Here is an 18775-nt window from a genome sequence, read left to right on the forward strand (position 1 = left end):
ACCATCCCATATAGGCACCGGTTCATTATCCAGCTGCTCCACTTCCCATCCAGCTCCTTGCCTCTGGCCTGGGAAAGCAGTCGTGGATGGCACAGAGCCTTGGGATCCTGTGCCTGCATGGGAGACCTGGAAGAGGCTCCTGGCTCCTGGCTTCGGATTGGCTCAGCTCCAGCCATCGCATCCACTTAGGGGGTAAACCAGTGGACAAAGATGTTTCTCTCTGTATCTTCTTCTTTCTGTAAATCTGACTTTCCAATAAAAAATAAATCTTTTTTTAAAAAAGAAATCTTATAGGAGAAAAAATATTTCTGAATTTGACACAAAATTCAGATTATAAAATAAAATAACAATGAATTTCACCCCATAAAATTCTTAACAGAAGAAACTACAGCAGAAAAAAAAAATCAAGAATAAATAATAAAATAGAAGAAAGTTGGTTGAAACAGGTTATAGACAAAACAAATTTCACTAATATACAAAGAGTTTTTAGAAATCAATAAGAAACAGCCAGCTATCAAAAGAGAAGTAGTCAAAACCACATATACTTCACTGATAACGAGCCAAAGTGATTTATAAACGTGTTAAAGTTACATAAGTTTCCCATAATTATGGAAATAAGCACTATAAACTGTAGAGATGCTTTCACTGGTCAGGTAAACAAAAACAAAACAAAAAACCAGCTACAAAAACATATACGGAAGGTGTTGAAGGTGGGAAACCAGGTACTGTCATGTGTCCAATACTTATCAAAATTAGAATCTATATGCCCTTTCACCAACATTAAATTTTTTGTGATGCATAACACTTTTCATGTACCATTGCTTATGATAGCAAGAGTGAAATCACATCATGAGCCACCATAGGAGCACGTTAAGCCTCTTCCAGTGATGCCAGAATCCTTTAAAGGCATCAGTGCAAATCCTGGCTGCTCCACTTCTATTCCAGCTCCCTATTCGTGCACTAGGAAACGGGTCGCAGATGGCCAAATACTCTGCAACCCTGAACCCACATGGCAGAACAGAAGAAGCGCTTAGCCACTGAGGCTTTTTGGGGAATGAGCCAGCAAATCAAAAATATTCTCTCCTTTCTGTAGCTTAGCATATAGCATGAAGATACTAAAATTAAAGGAATAGCCTGTGCAATCATGCAGATGAAAATTGAAAAATACATATTACACCAAAAACAGTGCAAAGAATGATATAGTATGCCCATATATGATTACTGCTGACAAAGAAAAAAATCAAAAAGCAAATAACTGTGGTTATCGCTGGGAAAGAGTACTGGGTGACAGGGAAAAGAGAGTGGCTTTTCACTGTTAATCTTTTTGGATCTTTTGGATTCTAAACCATGAGTAAGCAAGCAATACCCATTCAAAAGACATTTTTAAGGATTGTAAACATTTAGACAAATATCCAAATCCTTTCATCATATTCTAGAAGAATAGAATACCTAGTATGAGATAGAAAAGTTTAAGATAGTTTTTTTCCCTCCTTCTCATTCCCATACAGACATTCAAGCACCCTTTTAAATTAAAAAAAAAAATTTTTTTAATTTGGAAGTCAGAGCAAGAGCTACTGAGAGAGATTTTGCACCAGTAGGCTCATGCTCCAAATGCCTGCAGCTACCAGGACTAGTGTAGACTCAAGGCGAGAGCCAGGAACCATATCTGGGTCTCCCACATTGAAGGCAAGGTACAGTTAGCAAAAAGTTGGAATCAGACACAGAACCAGGACTCAAACCCAAGCACTCTAATACGGGATACAGAATTGCAAGCAACATCTTTATCACTGCACCAAACATTAATCCAATCTTCAATGAGTCTTTTCCTTAAAGGAAAAAATTCAGCTTTTTTAAAGATTTATTTATTTTTATTGGAAAGGCAGACATACAGATAGAAGAGACAGAGAGGAAGACCCTCCGTCCATTGACTCACTCCCCAAGTGGCCTCAATGGCTAAAGCCGAACCAATCTGAAGCCAGGAACCAGGAGTCTCTTTCAGGTCTCCCATGCAGGTACAGGATCCCAAAGCCCTGGGCCGCCCCCAACTTCTTTCCCAGGCCACAGGCAGGGAGCTGAATGGGAGGCAGGGCCTCCGGGATTAGAACCAGTGCCCATATGTGATCTCGGCACATCCAAGGCAAGGATTTTAACTGCTACGCTACCACGCTGAGTTCATTCAGCTGTTTTAATCAATGACTCTGCTGATCTTAAGTCAAAATTACAGCACTTTAAATAAATTACAAAAGTAGACATAAAAGGGAAGGAAAATGTGTGCTTTGGGGAGTAATAAGGGAGTAAGAACATTTCTGAAACCAGAAAGAGATGACATTAGGGCAGTTGCCATAGCAAAGTTCTAAGGAATACCAATTTGGCAGAGTCTCAAGCAGGTCCTAAGAGCTGACAACTAAGGAACCTAAAGAGAAGAGAGAGCTGAACCTGGCGGCATGGCCTAGCGGCAAGTCCGTGCCTTGAACGCACCGGGATCCCATATGGGCACTGGCATCCAAATGGGCGCTGGTTCTAATCCCAGCAGTTCCACTTCCCATCCAGCTCTCTGCTTGTGGCCTGGGAAAGCAGTCGAGGACAGCCCAAAGCTTTGGGACCCCGTGCCCGTGTGGGAGACCTGGAAGGAAGTTTCTGATGACTGGCTTCAGATCAGCGCAGCACCAGCCGTTGCGCTCACTTGGAGAGTGAATCATTGGATGGAAGATCTTTCTCTCTGTCGCTCCTCCTCTCTCTATATCTGATTTTGTAATAAAAATAAATAAATCTTTTTAAAAGAGAAAGAGAGAGAGAGAGAACCTATGTGGACCCATATAGCCTCCTCTATTTAACATAAAGACTAGAATCTTGGCCAATCCCTTGGTGAAAGTTAAAAGGAATAGCAAAGAAAGTTAAAGAAACTCTAACAATAAATTGGACTTTCCTTCCACCATCAGGAGGCAGAGATCATGGTTTACACGTTGATTTTGAAGATGCATACTCCTTCCCACTGTATACCAGATTATGAGTAGTAGATATTTAGTATGTTAGTCCAACATTCTTTTTTCCCCCTAATGGCACTGTATAAAATCATCTTTCTTTCCTTTATTTTTCGATCGTGGTTTGCCCTCTTCATTCCTTATACTCTGTATTTGCCTTTTCCTTATCTTTTTCCTTCCCCAAGACATATACACATCAAAGGCCCAAATCAGGATGATCTGGAACAATTAGAGTCAATTAAAGCTGGCCAGATTTCTCCATGGAATTGGGGAGGGTATTAGTGATGAGGCTGATGATGAAGGTGGCTTTCTGGCTTAGCACCAGAACTCTCTCGATACAGCTGAATCTACGTCAGCAGAGTATAGGATTAGCCAGCATAACTGACATTGAAGACAATCACAGTTATCCTAATAGTTATCATAAAGAGATGGAGTGAGAGCTAGTGAAGGGTAGCAACATTGTTAATCATCAAGAAATGCTACTTGGCTATCCAAAGAAATGTGATACAGACGTGGGGTGGAACTGTTAGAGACCTGACTCCCTGCAGGTTTGGGAGTTCCCTGCAGTCCTTGACTTAAAGAGAAATCTAAGATTAAAATATCTCCATGCTGGATACAAAACAGAGTTCTACAAAAGACCTGCTAAACTTCCCTTGGCTTAAAGTAATAGTCTTCCTTTCATTGTGGCCCCATGTTTACCCCCAAGGAGCTCTGTACACATTTTCTCAAGCGTGTAAGAGTTGCAAGAACACTTTTTAATTCTGTGTTTTCACTTCAATGATAATTTTAAAAGAGGAAAACATCCTAGCAGCTATAAAACCAGAACTTGTCCTAAGCAGTGGCGATTTGCAATGGAAAGTTTGTTAAGTGAGGCTTGTCTTCTCTTGAACTGAAAGAATATTTTCCCTTTAAAAGAGGTCCACATATTACACAAGTTTAAGCAGCACTGGTTTTAAGTATTGTCAGGAAAGTGAAGCAAATATGAGTGTTTCCATGATCTCCCATCAACATCTTAGCACCGATTTCTTAACACCCAGTCATGACTTTTGGGAAGCCCATCATCAGATTTCGACCTAACAGGTCAGTCCATGAAAGACACTGTAGCACCATCTGAACTTGAGATGGACCCCTTGGAAAACCTCCAACCACCCTCCCCTATATTCCAGTTACTAGACACCTGCATTCCATGAGCTTCAACTGTAGACTAGCCTGCTCTTTTCTCTCTTAATCTCATCTATTCTTCAGGGTTTATATTCTCCCTCACCCAACACTTTACATCATCTACATCATATACTTTACTGCTTATCTGGAAACTACCTGAGTTTCTAACTTTTGGTTTACCCAAATTCCTCTGATCTACTCAAGAAGATGGCCAAATTCTTGTGGAGAGGCACTAGAATAGCACCAGCCTATAACAGTAATCACCAACAATTTCGTTGGCTCCAAAACACTTTTATGCACACGTCCTTCTTTTAACAAAGCATTTATCTTGTTAGGCAAATATGACAGGAATTATTGGAGACTCTGTCAATAAAGGAATCAGGGAGCCAGAAAAGTCTAGTGACTAGATTTGACCCATTAAGCAAACTCACAGCATGCCCATGTCATGGTTCTTCCTTAGTCATGGTTTTGTTTTGCAAGATTTCACTTAGACTCCAAAAATACTATATGGAAAATTCCAGAAATAACTCATAGTTTGAAATTATATACTGTTCTGATTAGCATAGTGGAATCTCATATTATGGCAGTCTACCCTGCCATGACATAAATAACTCATTTATCAGTGTAACCACATTGCATATGCTACCCACTCATTGATCACTTAATATCAGATTGACTATTACCATATCATATAGCTTTTATTCAAGTAGCCCACATTTTACTTAGTTATGACCCCAAAGCAAGAGAGTAGTGATGCCGTCAATTTGGGCATGTTTAAAATAAGCCATGAAGCGTTTCCTTTAACTTAAAAGATGACAGCACAAAAAAGTTTTTTGAGAAAAGTATCACATTCATATAACTTAATATAGCATATTGTAATCATTCTGCTTTATTAGTTCTTGTTCTTAATGTCTTTAGCATAAGTTTTCATTCATGGAAAAAGACAAGCATATAAAGTATAAGAATATGTACATCTAGGGTTTGGTATTATCCAAGGATTCAGCCAGGCATCCAGCGAAGGTTTCCCTTCTGGAAAAGTGGGTACAACTGTAAGCTCTGTAATCTGCCAAGCCCGAAACTGTCTGGACATCCTTTTTCTATCACATCATTTTTCTCTTAAAACTCTTCTTGAAAAGAATGCCATACATCCTGTTTAGGAAGCCTACCACCTTCCTTTCAAATGACTCATCCATGTTGCCATCTTTCAGTTATTTATGATTAGGAGCCTGGCTCAAAGTAGTTGTTTCAAAGCAATTGCTAATGAATTGTACTCCAAGCATCCACCACATATAAGCTTCATGCACACAATCACACATGTGTTTTTGCTCATTATCAGATCCCTGGTCCCTTAAGAGAACCCTTCACTGAGTAGAGCGGCACAAGAATTTATAGGAAAACCAGCAAGCCAGTCAATTAGTCAATGCCTACGTGGGCTCCTGTGAAAATCAGCCATAATGCTCACAAACGGGCATCTTTAAAGAATCTACTTTCTGTCAGCCCACCTCCAAACCAGGGCAGTGAACCCAAAACAGAATAAAATTACTTCGGAGAAAATGAACTGTTCCCCAGTTGCAAATTGGGTCTGGATGCCTGCTTCTCTCCCATTTACACTCTTCCCAGGCAGCTATTTCAGGTGATGGCATCATCATCGATGGAATTCAATAAAGCCCTGGCTTCGCGCCCCCCCCTCCCTTCCACGTTTATTTTCTATAATCCGTCTTACAGCGGGAGACCATTACCCAGTCAAACAACGTCCAATTTCATCCGCATTACTGCTTCAAGGAAACATGCAGAGGCTTCGCACAAACGGGTATGTAGTAAATTTTGTCTTTTAATAGGTTCATTCTTTAATAGGTATTTGTTTCAGGAGGCAAAGTCCTAATTAGATTAAGAGGAGAAGCTAAAAGCTATGGAAACCCACAGAGAGGTTCCAGAACACGATGGATTTGGTTCGGGTTTCCAGTTTTCACTTTATTTACTCTTCTCCAGTGGTCTGGGGGAATCCACGTGGAATCTCAGGTCCCTCATCTAAGACCTCGTGAAAGGAAAGTGTCCTGTGCGAGGAGGCGGCATTTGTCTCACTCCTACACAAACTTACTGTGGGGCCAGAATGCAGGGAAAAGCAGTTCCCAGAGCCAGTGGAGAACCCAATTTACTGTGGCAGATGAATATAACAAAGGTGGTGGTCTCGATGTTTGGCCTCCAGGCACAATTCAATTTTCAGCTGTTTCAAAGCTATTATGACAAAGGCTGTTTGCATAAACATATCGTTGCCAGGGTAATCTTGGGTAGACAGGAGTGGAGACGTCTGCCCTCTACTGCCAAAAGTGGAAATAGCAACGGAATGTCCTCCCAACCTGTGATTACAACTACCCAAGCTGGCTATTCCACAATCAGCCAGCTCCAGAACTTTCTGAAGCTTTTGTTCTCAAGCTCTTAAGCCAGAAGCGACTACTCAGTTTTGTTTCAAAGCAGAAAAAAAAAAAACCAATGGATTGAGGATGTGATGAGTTGATTGATGATGTGGGAACCCATGAGAAAGCTATTTCCCTTCTTAAAATTTGAAAGAAAATTCCCTTCACTCGCCCATCCACCCACGCACACATATTTATATCATCACACTGATATTTAATGTTTTTTTAACATAGAAAGAAGAAAGAGACAATGACTCACAGGAAACAAATCAATACATTTCAGAATGGACTAAAAATGTCACCATAAAAAAAAAAGTTTAATGTTTATGAAAGCAACAGACTGGAGGGGTTATCTTCTCAGTTGTGGATAGGAGTTTAGCTATTTCCTCAGGGTTTTTTTGTCTTCCTTTGTTCTTTTATGGAATGAAAAAACGCTAGAATCTATACTTCTCCTATAAAGAACTATTCATGATATTCAAATGTTCCATGAACGAAACTGATATTCATCAGATAACATTATCAAGTCTTTCATTACAAAATAAATGGCATAAAAAAAAAGCAATCTTGGTAGCCTAGCAGCTAAAGTCCTCGCCTTGCACACGCCAGGATCCCATGTGACTGCCAGTTCTGATCCCGGTGGCCCCGCTTCCCATCCAGCTCCCTGCTTGTGGCCTGGGAAAGCAATCGAGGATAAGCCAAAGTCTTGGGACCCTGCACCTGAGCGGGAGATCCAGAAGAAGCTCCTGGCTCCTGGCTTCAGATCGGCTCAACTCCGGCCACTGTGGCCACTTGGGGAGTGAACCAGTGGATGGAAGATCCCTCTCTGTCTCTCCTCTCTGTAAATCTGCCTTTCCAATAAAAACAAATAAATCTTTAAAAAATAATCTTCATAGAGCATATTAATCAGGATACTACACTAAGAAAATCTTTATTATGACAAAGTATTTATCTGCAACTTTCAGTATTTGTCTGCAGTAGTTTATAATGTCTTTTCTCATTCTGGGGACTATCTGAGGCCTTCATATCATTTCCTCACTACAGTACCTGAGGTAATCATCTTGTTAACACCATTTTATTAACAAGGAAACTCAGTTTAAAAGAACTAAAGTAATTTCTGCAGGAGCATGCAGCTATGAAGTTGCTCATACCTAAGTCTAAAGTCAATACTTTTCAGTGCCTCTTACTTTCCTAATTATCTAACTATTCCAGATAATGTAATGAGTATAAATTGAGGATCACCAATGTTCACATTAGAGCTACTATATTTATTTCCTTGAGGTTTCACAGACAACCCAAAAAGGTTAACTATCTTTAAGCTGCGAGGGAATGGATACTGACAGCCCAGGACAGTCAGTAGATAGGCCTTTTCTGAGGCTCAACTCCTTAGGTTCATACTCTACAACCACTAGTTACCATCTGACGACAGTGGAAAAGCTTGTCATATGCCTCGGTCTCCTTACCCATAAAATAAGAATGACAATATCTACCTTGTGAGGTTGTCTGTGAGGATTTAATAAGGTACTCTAATGCATTCAAACTCCTTGGAATAGTACCTGGAGAGCACTTCTGTGCTTCTTTGTTTTGTTTTCGTGATGAAAACACAGAGGATGGTCTATCTCAAGGAGTTTAAAGGAGATGAATAAGAAAAATGCTTAGGACTATGCCAAGACCCTTGAAAATGTAACTGTCCAATGAAACTTTCTCTGACTGCCCATAATTAACAAAAGGGGACTCACACATAACACTCGCAGGTGTGAGACAAACCCCACTTTGGTTTCCATCTAGATGTTTGAGGCCAAAGCATTACCAAAGGTTCTAACTGAAGAATGGTCTTGCACTGCATATTCGCTTGCATTTGTTAGGAAAGCTTTGTTGTGACTCTGCAGAACTGCTCCGTATGCTGAAGTCTGGAAGAGAGTAAGTAAACTACATGAAGCAAGGGGATCTGGTTTCTTCCCACATTCTTGCTGGTTTGCACTATCCTCCCACACAGAATCAGGAATCCAGGGTTTGAACTTCTATCTTCTCACTTGGCATATAAAATAACAGGAAATCAGAATCAAACAGTAAGTAGGGATATGGGATTTGGAATCTACAAAAAAATAGGCTAAAAGTCCAGAGCCACTATATATGAACCTGACTGAGTGACTTAAATGTTCTGAACCTGTTCTGTTCACAAAAAAGTGACTGAAGTACAGTGAAAGCAAAATTTGATTTTTCCTATAGTTTTTTTTGGAAGAATCAAATATGAAAACAGGTCCAATCACCACAAAATCAATAACAGCTGACATTTATAGAGTGCTGACGATGTCAAGATCTTTACATCATATTTGTGACTCACAACAATTGAATACAATTTTTCTATTAGATCCATTTTACAGATGATGCTTGAGATAACTGAGTCTTGCACTAAGCTAGTATTTAAAGTCAAAGTCAATTTGGAGCTGGGATATAATGTTGTGTAATTAGCATCCATTATTTCTTTTTCTGTGTCATCAAATCATCCGTATTTCAAACCACTAAATATTTCCTTTGTGGTTAACATGTGAATGTAGGACCTGTGAAAAAAACAAGGCTGGTTAAGACATGCTCCTGTCCTTCATAAAGTTCGGGGTACTTTAGGCGAGACTCAGACACCTGATCAGCTCCTGCTCTCACTCCATAAAATAATCCCCACAAGAGATAATCCCAGGCCACTCCCACACATTTGACTTTTTAAAAACCCTCATCTCCATTGCAGGAAGCTAACACTATTTGCCATCAGCACATTAGTTTGGGATTCTGACGAGCATTCAATGTATCTGGCATGTGATGATGACAGCACAGCCCACTGTTCCATTTATTTGGTAACATTCAACCCAGGTGCTCCAACATTCATCTCATGTGCTCTGGCAGGAACAGATGCCACTCTAAGCTCCAACAGGAGGAGGGAGCAGGGTGTTCATGTTAACTCAACCTTGGCCAATCCAAACACTGAATTTGGGGCTGGAGTTAGACTAATGGTTAAGACACTGGTTGGTAGCCCTCTCCCACACCAGAGGGTCTGGATTCGGTCACTGGCTCTTGCACTGGATCTTGACTCCTGGTAATCCACACCCTGGGAGGCGAACAGTGATGATTCACATGCTTGGGTTCCTGCCACCCACATGGGAGACTTGGAGTGCATTTCTGGCTACCATAGCTAGGATGGCATGGCCCTGGCCCTTGCAGGCATTTGTGGAGTGAATGGAACAGAGGCGCTCTCTCTCTCTCTTTTTCAAATAAATAACATTTTAAAAGCTGCTCTCTCCAAGCCAAACAACTGGTGTGCAGACAAGTGTGAAACCTGATCCAAGTCAAAGAGGCTTTGCCTGAGACTGATGGGAAAAAGGTATCACATTTCCAGAGTCAGCTAACAGTAAGGACAATTTGATTCTAGAGATTCCGAGAGTATCCCACGGAGCCCGGGAGTAAAACCAGCTGGGGAGTGGAATGAACAGAAACTGCATCCTCATGACATTCTGGGAGCCCTGGACTGCGTGACTCCTGAGCATGGGTGTCATTCCTCACTCCAACAGACATCTCTGCTCTAACCATCTAAATTAGGTCTGTGTCACTTTCAGCCTAATCAATCCCACTAACAGAGTGCTCAATAAATGTGAATTTATAATAATAATAGAAAAATGAAAATTAGCTTCTTATCACTTGGATCACTGTCACATCCCTTTGAAATCTATCTCTAGAACTTAATGGAATGAGCAACACTGGAAATGAAGCAAATAAGTTTCTCTGACATTTGACTTACATCACAAAACATCAGTTTCAGCATCCAGAAGGTTTAAATTTCTTCTGTGCACATAATATAAGATTACTCAAGACCAAAACATGTATGTGCATTTCACGTTGAACCAAAAGTTAATTTCAATTCTCAAGCAACTGACTTGAGAAAAGAAAAGCCAAGTTTTTAAACTTTATTTTCTGGAAGGTAGGTATTCTGAGTCAAAGCACCATGCTTTTGGAAAAACGGCTGTCTGAAGTATTGATTTACGTGCATACCTTTTTCTTCTTTTTCGCCTTCCTTTTCCTGGGTTCTATCTGATACCAAATTCTGTGCATGGTGGTAGTAAGTATAATCTATAACTTATAACTAAACACTTTCTTCCCTAGCATTTTGTTTTCCAAAGTCAACAAGGGTGATTAATACCTAGATATTTTGCTTTGTCTTACATGGAGTCATTTGAGTACCTCAGCCTATAGTTGAAACAAGAGATCACCCATAAAAAGTTTGACTGGGGGCCTGGTGCAGTAGCCTAGCAGCTAAAGTCCTCACCTTGAACGCGACGGGATCCCACACTGGCACTGGTTCCAATCTGGTGGCCCCACTTCCCATCCAGCTCCCTGCTTGTATCCTGGCAAAACAGTCTGGGACAGCCCAAAGCCTTGGGACCCTGCACTCATGCGGGAGACCCAGAAGAAGCTCCTGGCTTCAGATTGGCTCAGCTCCAGTTGTTGCGGTCCCTTCGGGAGCAAATCATCGGTCTTCCCCTCTGTCTCTCCTCCTCTCCATATATCTGACATTCCAATAAAAAAAAAACAGCTTTTTTTTTAAAAAAAAAAAAATCTTGATTTCTAGCTTTTCTTGAAAAATCTAAGTTCCAATAATGCAGGATGACATGAGTGACAACCAAAACTACGAAAGTGTAACAGCAGCCATTTTTGAGACAGGCCAGGAGCTGATCCCTGCCCAAGCATCTTGACTCACACCCACTTGCACCTGCCTCAGCAGCCATTCTAACCTGTACTTCTTTGCCTAAATGTATGGAGAAGAGAATGCCTACATTCTTAAAGAGATAAGAGGGCTGGAGACTACAGAAAATTCCTGAAATAAAAGTAAGAAAGAAAAATAAGTTCTCTCAAAATGAAGAGCATTTCTAATGCTAGAGAGAGAAGACAAAGAGGTTTGGGGCGCATATGAGCAGGGCTGGCTGGCAGTGCTCTAAAGAGACAGCAAGATTCCAGCAAGGCAAGGATGTGTAACTCCCTATTTAATTTCTCATCTTGCTTTTTTGCACAAAACCAGGAAAGTAGGAACCATACCATGTGAGCAACTTAGTAGCTATTTGAGTTTTCCTTCCATTGCTATTATAAAATTTTTAAGGCACAATACTAGATAAAGAAAAGAAGTTTACTTAGCTTAGTTTGGGAGGATTGCAGTTCAAGTTTAAGCAGCCCCATTTGTTCAACTTCTGGAGACAGGGACGAGCCTGACGGGAGTCTGAGAGAGAGGACTCACGTGGAGAAGCAGGAGTCACAGAGTAGACAGAGGTCAGGTTCCTCGCTCATGACAACTAACCGGGGTCTCCTGTATTAATCCCTTCTGAGGAAGTATCCTAATCCCCCAATTAATTACCCTCAACTATGCCCCATTTCGTTAAGGTCCACACCTCTTAACATTGCCATACAGGAAACCAATTTTCTAATACATAAGGCATTTGGAAGATACATTCAAATCATTAGCGTAACTGAAACACTGGTATGCTCTGCCCTGAGCACCTTTAAATTCCTTGACTCTGCTGCAGACCCAACTAGCATTTTTGAGGATGATGGAGAAGATGAACCCCCCAAATAGGCAACATTGAAATTCTTGCCCACCAGGGAATTGGAGGGTTGAGTGATTTTACAGGAAAACAGTATAACATTATTAAAGTACACAAGATTAAAAACTGATACACTTTCAAAGTGCTTCAGTAAGCCACAAGCACACAACCTCCCCAATTTTTTTTTTTCACCCTGTATTTTGCTCTGTTTTCCCTCCATACTTCTGGGTGGTAGGTTTTCACACATGGCCACTCCTCTTGCACTGCTCCGTGGCTGCTATGGCCTGGGCCCAGAAAGGCCTAGGTTTATAGTGTCATTAGTCTCAGGATGTTTGGAAGTTTCTGTGACCTAAACACTGTGATCTGAAGTTGGAGCAGCAATTCCCACATTCCTCTCATACTGGGCGAGTCTCAGTTGATAGCTCCTTAGCTGACAGTAGAGTTCAATTCAGGCAAGTATGCAGAATAGGGTGATGTAATATTCCCTGCAATATCTCTAGAACTGAGAAGAGAGCCATAGCTGCCTCTGGTTTCCATGCAGTCATCAAGAATACCAGAGTTTTATTTTCATATGGTTTGGTTTGAGTTTTGGTTTTGGAGATAGAGAAACAGAAAGAGCTCTCAGGCCAAATAAAGATCTAGGAACTCAGTCTGGGTCTCTCACATCAGTAGCAGGGAGCCACCATCATACCTGTCAGAATGGGCATGAATAGGAAAATAATTGGAAATACAGTTAAGGCTTGAACACGGACATTGCAATATGTGATTTGGTGCCCTAATCAGTATCTTTAACTTCTAGGCCAAATACATGCTTCGCACCAGCTTCAATGAGCAAGAAGCCAAGTTAAATTCTTACTCTATCACTCAGCAGCTTAAAAAAAAAACTCTTAAAAATAGTTTCCTAGAAATAAAAGTATTCATCTCACAGTTTTGTAAAGATTCAGTGAGACACACATTAAAAAGTACCTAGCTGGACACCTAGTCATAGGAAGAAGTTGACTAAGGATTAGTAGTCAAAATAATTCTTATTATCAGTGGAAAGCAGCCCAGGTTCCCTGGGAATTCAGAATCTGGATAATGAAGCCAGCCAGCTAAGTCAACATCTACTTCGTCATTTCATTTGCAGAACATACATTAAAGAAAACACAGGACACGGTGCCAGCATGTGGCCATTCCAGACTCCACTGAATCTAATGACAATAACAACAACAAAATGCCTCTCTGTTCATGGGAGAAAACCAGAGCTGTCCTATTTCATTTCAGAATAGAAACCCACACGTGTAATATACAGAAGAATGATGGGATTTCACTAGACTGGTTGTCAGCTACTCCAGCAAACAGGAAGAAAGTAGTCAAGCAGAAGGAAGACAGCCCAGCAGAGTTCACTGGACAAGCCAGGACCACAGAATAAAATGGTGAAGGTCAAGGTTTTGGTCAGCAGCTTGCTATTTTCTTATTAGGTATTGGAGGACACACTTTTCCTTTTCAGGGACCCAACAATTCCTGTTGCCCTTTTGATGTCCAATGTCTGAAAGTTAGTATGCATTCTCCCTGGCACCTACATATATTCTATTTTGTTTTGATTTTTAAAGATTGTCTTTTATTATTGGAAATTCAGATTTACAGAGAGAAGTAAGTATAGAAAGATCTTCCATCCACTGGTTCACTTTCCAAGTGACCGCAATGGCTGGAACTAAGCTGATCCAAAGCCAGGAGCCAGGAGCTTCTTCCGGGTCTCTCAAGTGGGTGCAGGGTCCCAAGGCTTTGTGCCATTTTTAATGCTTTCCCAAACCACAAGCAGGGAGCTGGAAGGGAAGTGGAACAACCTGAACACAAACTAAAGCCCATATGGGATCTTGAGTGCGCTCAAAGCAAGGAGTTAGCCACTAGGCTACCATGCTGGGACCACCTACATGTACTCTGAACCCACAAGTCGTATGTTTGGCTCAGTCAAAACCCATCAAGTGTTCCCTTTTCAATGCTTTGGTTTCTTGTCACAGACCTGAAAAATCAATCATTCTAAAGTATTAAAGGTAGGTGCGAGTTTTTTCTATGACCACATCTATCAACTCTGCATTTTTACCAAGTTTTTAAGACTCCCAGGAGACAGCACTTTGCCCATCCCAAGAACTAAGACTTGGTGTAGAGTGGGCAACCCTAGGATTACGGTATACTTATAAACTATGAGGAGCTGTGTAAACATGACAAGGCATAAACTTCACTGAGAGAGCTGTTGTTTCTCATACTGAATGGGTACTCCTCTGCAATTTGCATTCAAAACTTCCCACTTCTTACTGCCTGAATCTCCACAGCAAGGTTAATCCCCAGACTCACAGAGAGAAAAGCTCCAGTCTGTCCTGGCAGTTGATCACTTGTGGATACAGCCCTGGGCCCACAAGGATGCCAGTGACTTGGAGACTTCCTGATGGCTTTTGCATAACATGCAAACATCTATAAAAAGATATCAGATTTCCTTTTGAGTTAATATCTAAGATCTCAGTTTTTTTATAGTGTTATCTGGGACTTCCATGGCCTTGAGATCCAAAGAGAATGACTTCAAAATCCCAATTCCAGTCATGTGAAGACAGTCTTTCCTGTCCCTCAAGATGTCGAATTTCCTGAAACCGACTCCGTATTATTCACTCCTGCCTGGATCCCGAGTCTAGCAGATAATCTCTACTCCCCACTAAAGTGATCTGGAGGTGGCTCAATTCCTCCCCAGCTTGTCCCCTGGGAACCCTCCCTGAGAGCCAGTACTGAACACGAGGAGTTTACCTAAAACCCTTGAGAGAAGCCAGCATGTGCTTTCCAGCAGACTACACTAAAAGCACATTAAATAACCTCCATTGATTAGCCTAACAGATCAGTCACGTTACAGGTAACTTGTTTGTAACAGTTTTTAAGCCATTCCAATTATGTGATTTAATTCAGCTTAAACAAAAAATAAAGCTTAAATAAAAAATATAGCTTTTCTGTCTGTCAAAACTAAAATGATTGCTTTGTACAAACTTGATCAAGACACACTTATAGAGAAATCACAGTCAGATTTTACCTTTTGGTGGGGGGGGGGGAAGATCTTTACACAGGATGAAGAGGACAGTGATATGTCTCTGGACTAAGACCACTTCCCAAGTGTCTTTTATATTACTATGCTGATTTTAAAAGATCGAATAAAAGCTAGAATTCACAGATAACACATTATAGAGTGCCTGGTATAAGAAACGCAGGGAATTCCAATTGCAGACACTTGGCCAGAAAATAAAGACCTTGGCCAGACATCAAATGATGAGTAAGTGAACACATACTTTATCCGTTTGAGGTTAAAAAAAAATGTACAAATGTGTTTTTACGATATCCTGATTAGACATTTTTTTTCATTAACTGTGCAACTGCATTCTGTCACATGAAATTAAAGGACTCTGCTAGTCCTAAAAATTCATCATTGACAGACCTGGATGATTTCAGGGCCTGTATTCTTAACCAGGAATTCATGGAAAGGCTTCAAAGGGCCCAAAAAATTCTTGAAAATGTGTGTGAAACATCTCATCTGAGTGGGCATATGTACACTAGGGAAGGCTGTTTGTATGCTTCATTTCAGTCTCCAGTGTGACCTTTCAAAAAATCACCCTGCCTGCTACCGTAACAGGGGGGACCAGTCATACTTCTTGCTTGCAGCTCTCCCAGATTCACACCATAAGACTTCAGTCCTAGAAACTCCGCAGATGTTGGGTAACTAGAATTATTGGTTACTCTAACACAGAATTATCAGATAAAACAAAGAATATACACACTTGAATGTCAGATAAACATTTTTAGTATCTGTACGACCTGAACTGAATTTATTAATTAATCTAAACTGAAATTTTATTTTGTAACCTATATTTTCATTTGTAAAGTTTGATAATCCCACTCTCATAGCATAATTAATAAGACCAATAGAAAGAGGAATAGCAGTAATAATAACCAACAACTATTGAGTATTTCCTTCATATCAAGCACAATTTGCTTTTCAATGCAAACCACATCATAAGATGTTGGGATTATAATCATTGCTTTTTTATAGATGTAGTAACTAAGGATTAAAGAGGTGAAATAGCTTTCCCAATATCAAACAGTTAGCCACTGACCAAATCAAATTCAGATATACAAACATCTCTTCTGTAAAAGGGAAAAGAAGGAAGACTGTATCATGAGATGCCAAAGGTGCCCGACCCTGCCAACTGGAATCCCTTCTCCCTGACCTTTGAACGCAGTAACTCATCCCCAGGCTCTCAGTACCTCCTTAAGAGGCTGTGCATCAGGGGCTTTACGGACATGAAGCATTAGCACCAAGACTTGGCAAGCATCCTGTTTCCCAAACTCTGCTCTACCTCCCCCACTTTTCTCACAGGCTTTATCAAGGAGACTTGCCCTGAAACCTTTCAGCCCCCAAGAGTTGACAGCTGCTTTGAACACCAGCTGAAATTCATTTGCCTCCCTGAGCTGTTTCCTGTTCCCAAAAATCTATTAGCACTTCCCTCATATATTCTGCAAGTGGGAATGAGACTTGCACAGAAGTGACCAACTATCTGAATGAACCTGGAACTGAAGGGTTTCAAAAGGTACAAGGCTTGAGTGCAAAAAGTGGAAACTCCTTGGAAAGGTGGAAGAAGTGACCCCCTTACCTACCTGGCAGATTAACCATGTACTTTCATTAAGTGTATTTCATTTGATGCTCATCACAACTGTAAGACACAACCCATTTTATAAAGATAGAATTACAAAGATATAGTAATGGCTTGCGTGTGCACAGTCACTTGACTAATGTGTTTACTATAATGAAATACCTTGGGCTGGGTACATTTATAAAAAGGTTTAACTAGCTAAGAGTTCTGGAGGATAAGGACATAGTTCCCAGTATCAGTTCAACTCGTGTGAAGACCTCTAGGTAAATGACATCACAATGGCAGGGGTATGTGGGAAGGCAACAGATTATATTGAAAGACAGGAAGCTATAGTCAGAGAGAGGATCCAGGCTTACTCATATTCCTGGAGGGGAGGGGAAGGTCCAGCCTGCGGGACACATGCAAATGGTAAAAATCATTTGGTCTGACACTGCCAACAGAGTTACAGGAAGCATAAAATTCAATAAGTATAAAGCAAGATACGTTTTAGGTTGATAACTTTGTAAGACACAGGGCCTAGCATGATAGCCTAGCAGCTAGGTCCATACCTTAGATGAGCCAGGATCCCATGTGGGCGCTGGGTCTGGTCCCGGTGGGCCTGTTTCCCATTCAATCCCCTTATTTGTGGCCTGGGAAAGCAGTTGAGGATAGCCCAAAGCCTTGGAATCCTGCACCTGAGTGGGAGAACTGGAGGAAGTTCCTGGCTCCTGGCTTTGGACTGGCTCAGCTCCAGCCACTGCATCTGCTTGGGGAGTGAATCATCAGACAGAAAAACTTTCTCTCTATCTCTCTTCCTCTCTGTATATCTGACTTTGCAATAAAAATAATTGAATTAAAAAAAAACTTTATATGGCACATGATTATGTTATATATATATATCTAAATGGCCCTTTTTCAGAAAAAAAGGGTCCCCACCCATAACAAATCTATCAAAAGGACTAAAAAGGGGGGTCCCATAAGAATTACCGTGATCCCTTCTGAAAACAGCACTTTGATTCTTCATGAGACTCTGCATCTTAAAGATCCCACCACTTCTCAACATTTCTACACTAGATCTAAGTTTCTATCACATGAACCCTTGCAAGACAAACTTAAAATATAAATTTTGAACCACAAAGCTCATACTACAAGCAGGACTAAGAAATGGTTTAACATCCTAACTTAAGACCAATTGCCTCAATCTTTGTCAACCTCTTGTGGCATCCAAATCCATTATCTTTATAAAGAGGATGATAGTAAAAACAAAACCCTCAACAAAAACAACAGAAAAACCCAAGATGTGTTGCCTACAGGAGACACATCTCACCAACAAACATTAGCAGAAACTATATATCATGGATTGATATTTTTGTTTTCATTTTCATTTCTCCAAAACAGTTTTTTTAATTATTAAATTCTTCACTAACTCATAGGTCATATAGTAGCATCATTTTCTTCAAGAAGGTTCTTGATTTTCTTTTTCATTTCCTCAGCAACACATTAGTTATTCAGTAGCATGTTATTTAACTTTATGGCATTACAAATTTATATTTCTCTTCCTGTTGTTGGTTTCATTTTGTGACTTTTCACTTAAGGGGATGCATAATAGCTGTATAATGGAGACTATCATATCCCGATGTGAGGATACAATGCAGTATTCTTTCAGATCAAAAATGGACTCCCAATGAAACTGTTAACTATATCTTGACAATAGGATGGTGGACTTTCTGCCATTGTCCATGCTCCCAATGATGGACTTAAGGTTGTTTATGAAGAATTATGCTATTGTAATAATATAGGGGAAATCAATGAGGGAGATAGGGAATTTTGGGAAGGGGTCAGGGAAATCCCAGAGCCTATAGTAATATATCATAAAATAGTAATAATTTTAAATAGGAAAAAATAAATTATTTATTTTATGATACAGTTAATTAGGCATTGGGGTCTCCCTTTCCCTTCGCCAAGCTCTCTCCTCTCCCCGACCATTCCCTCCTCCAGTC

The sequence above is a fragment of the Ochotona curzoniae genome, unplaced genomic scaffold (assembly GCF_017591425.1).
Source record: "Ochotona curzoniae isolate NIBS_2020 unplaced genomic scaffold, NIBS_Ocur_1.0 contig_1, whole genome shotgun sequence".
Taxonomy (NCBI): Eukaryota; Metazoa; Chordata; class Mammalia; order Lagomorpha; family Ochotonidae; genus Ochotona; species Ochotona curzoniae.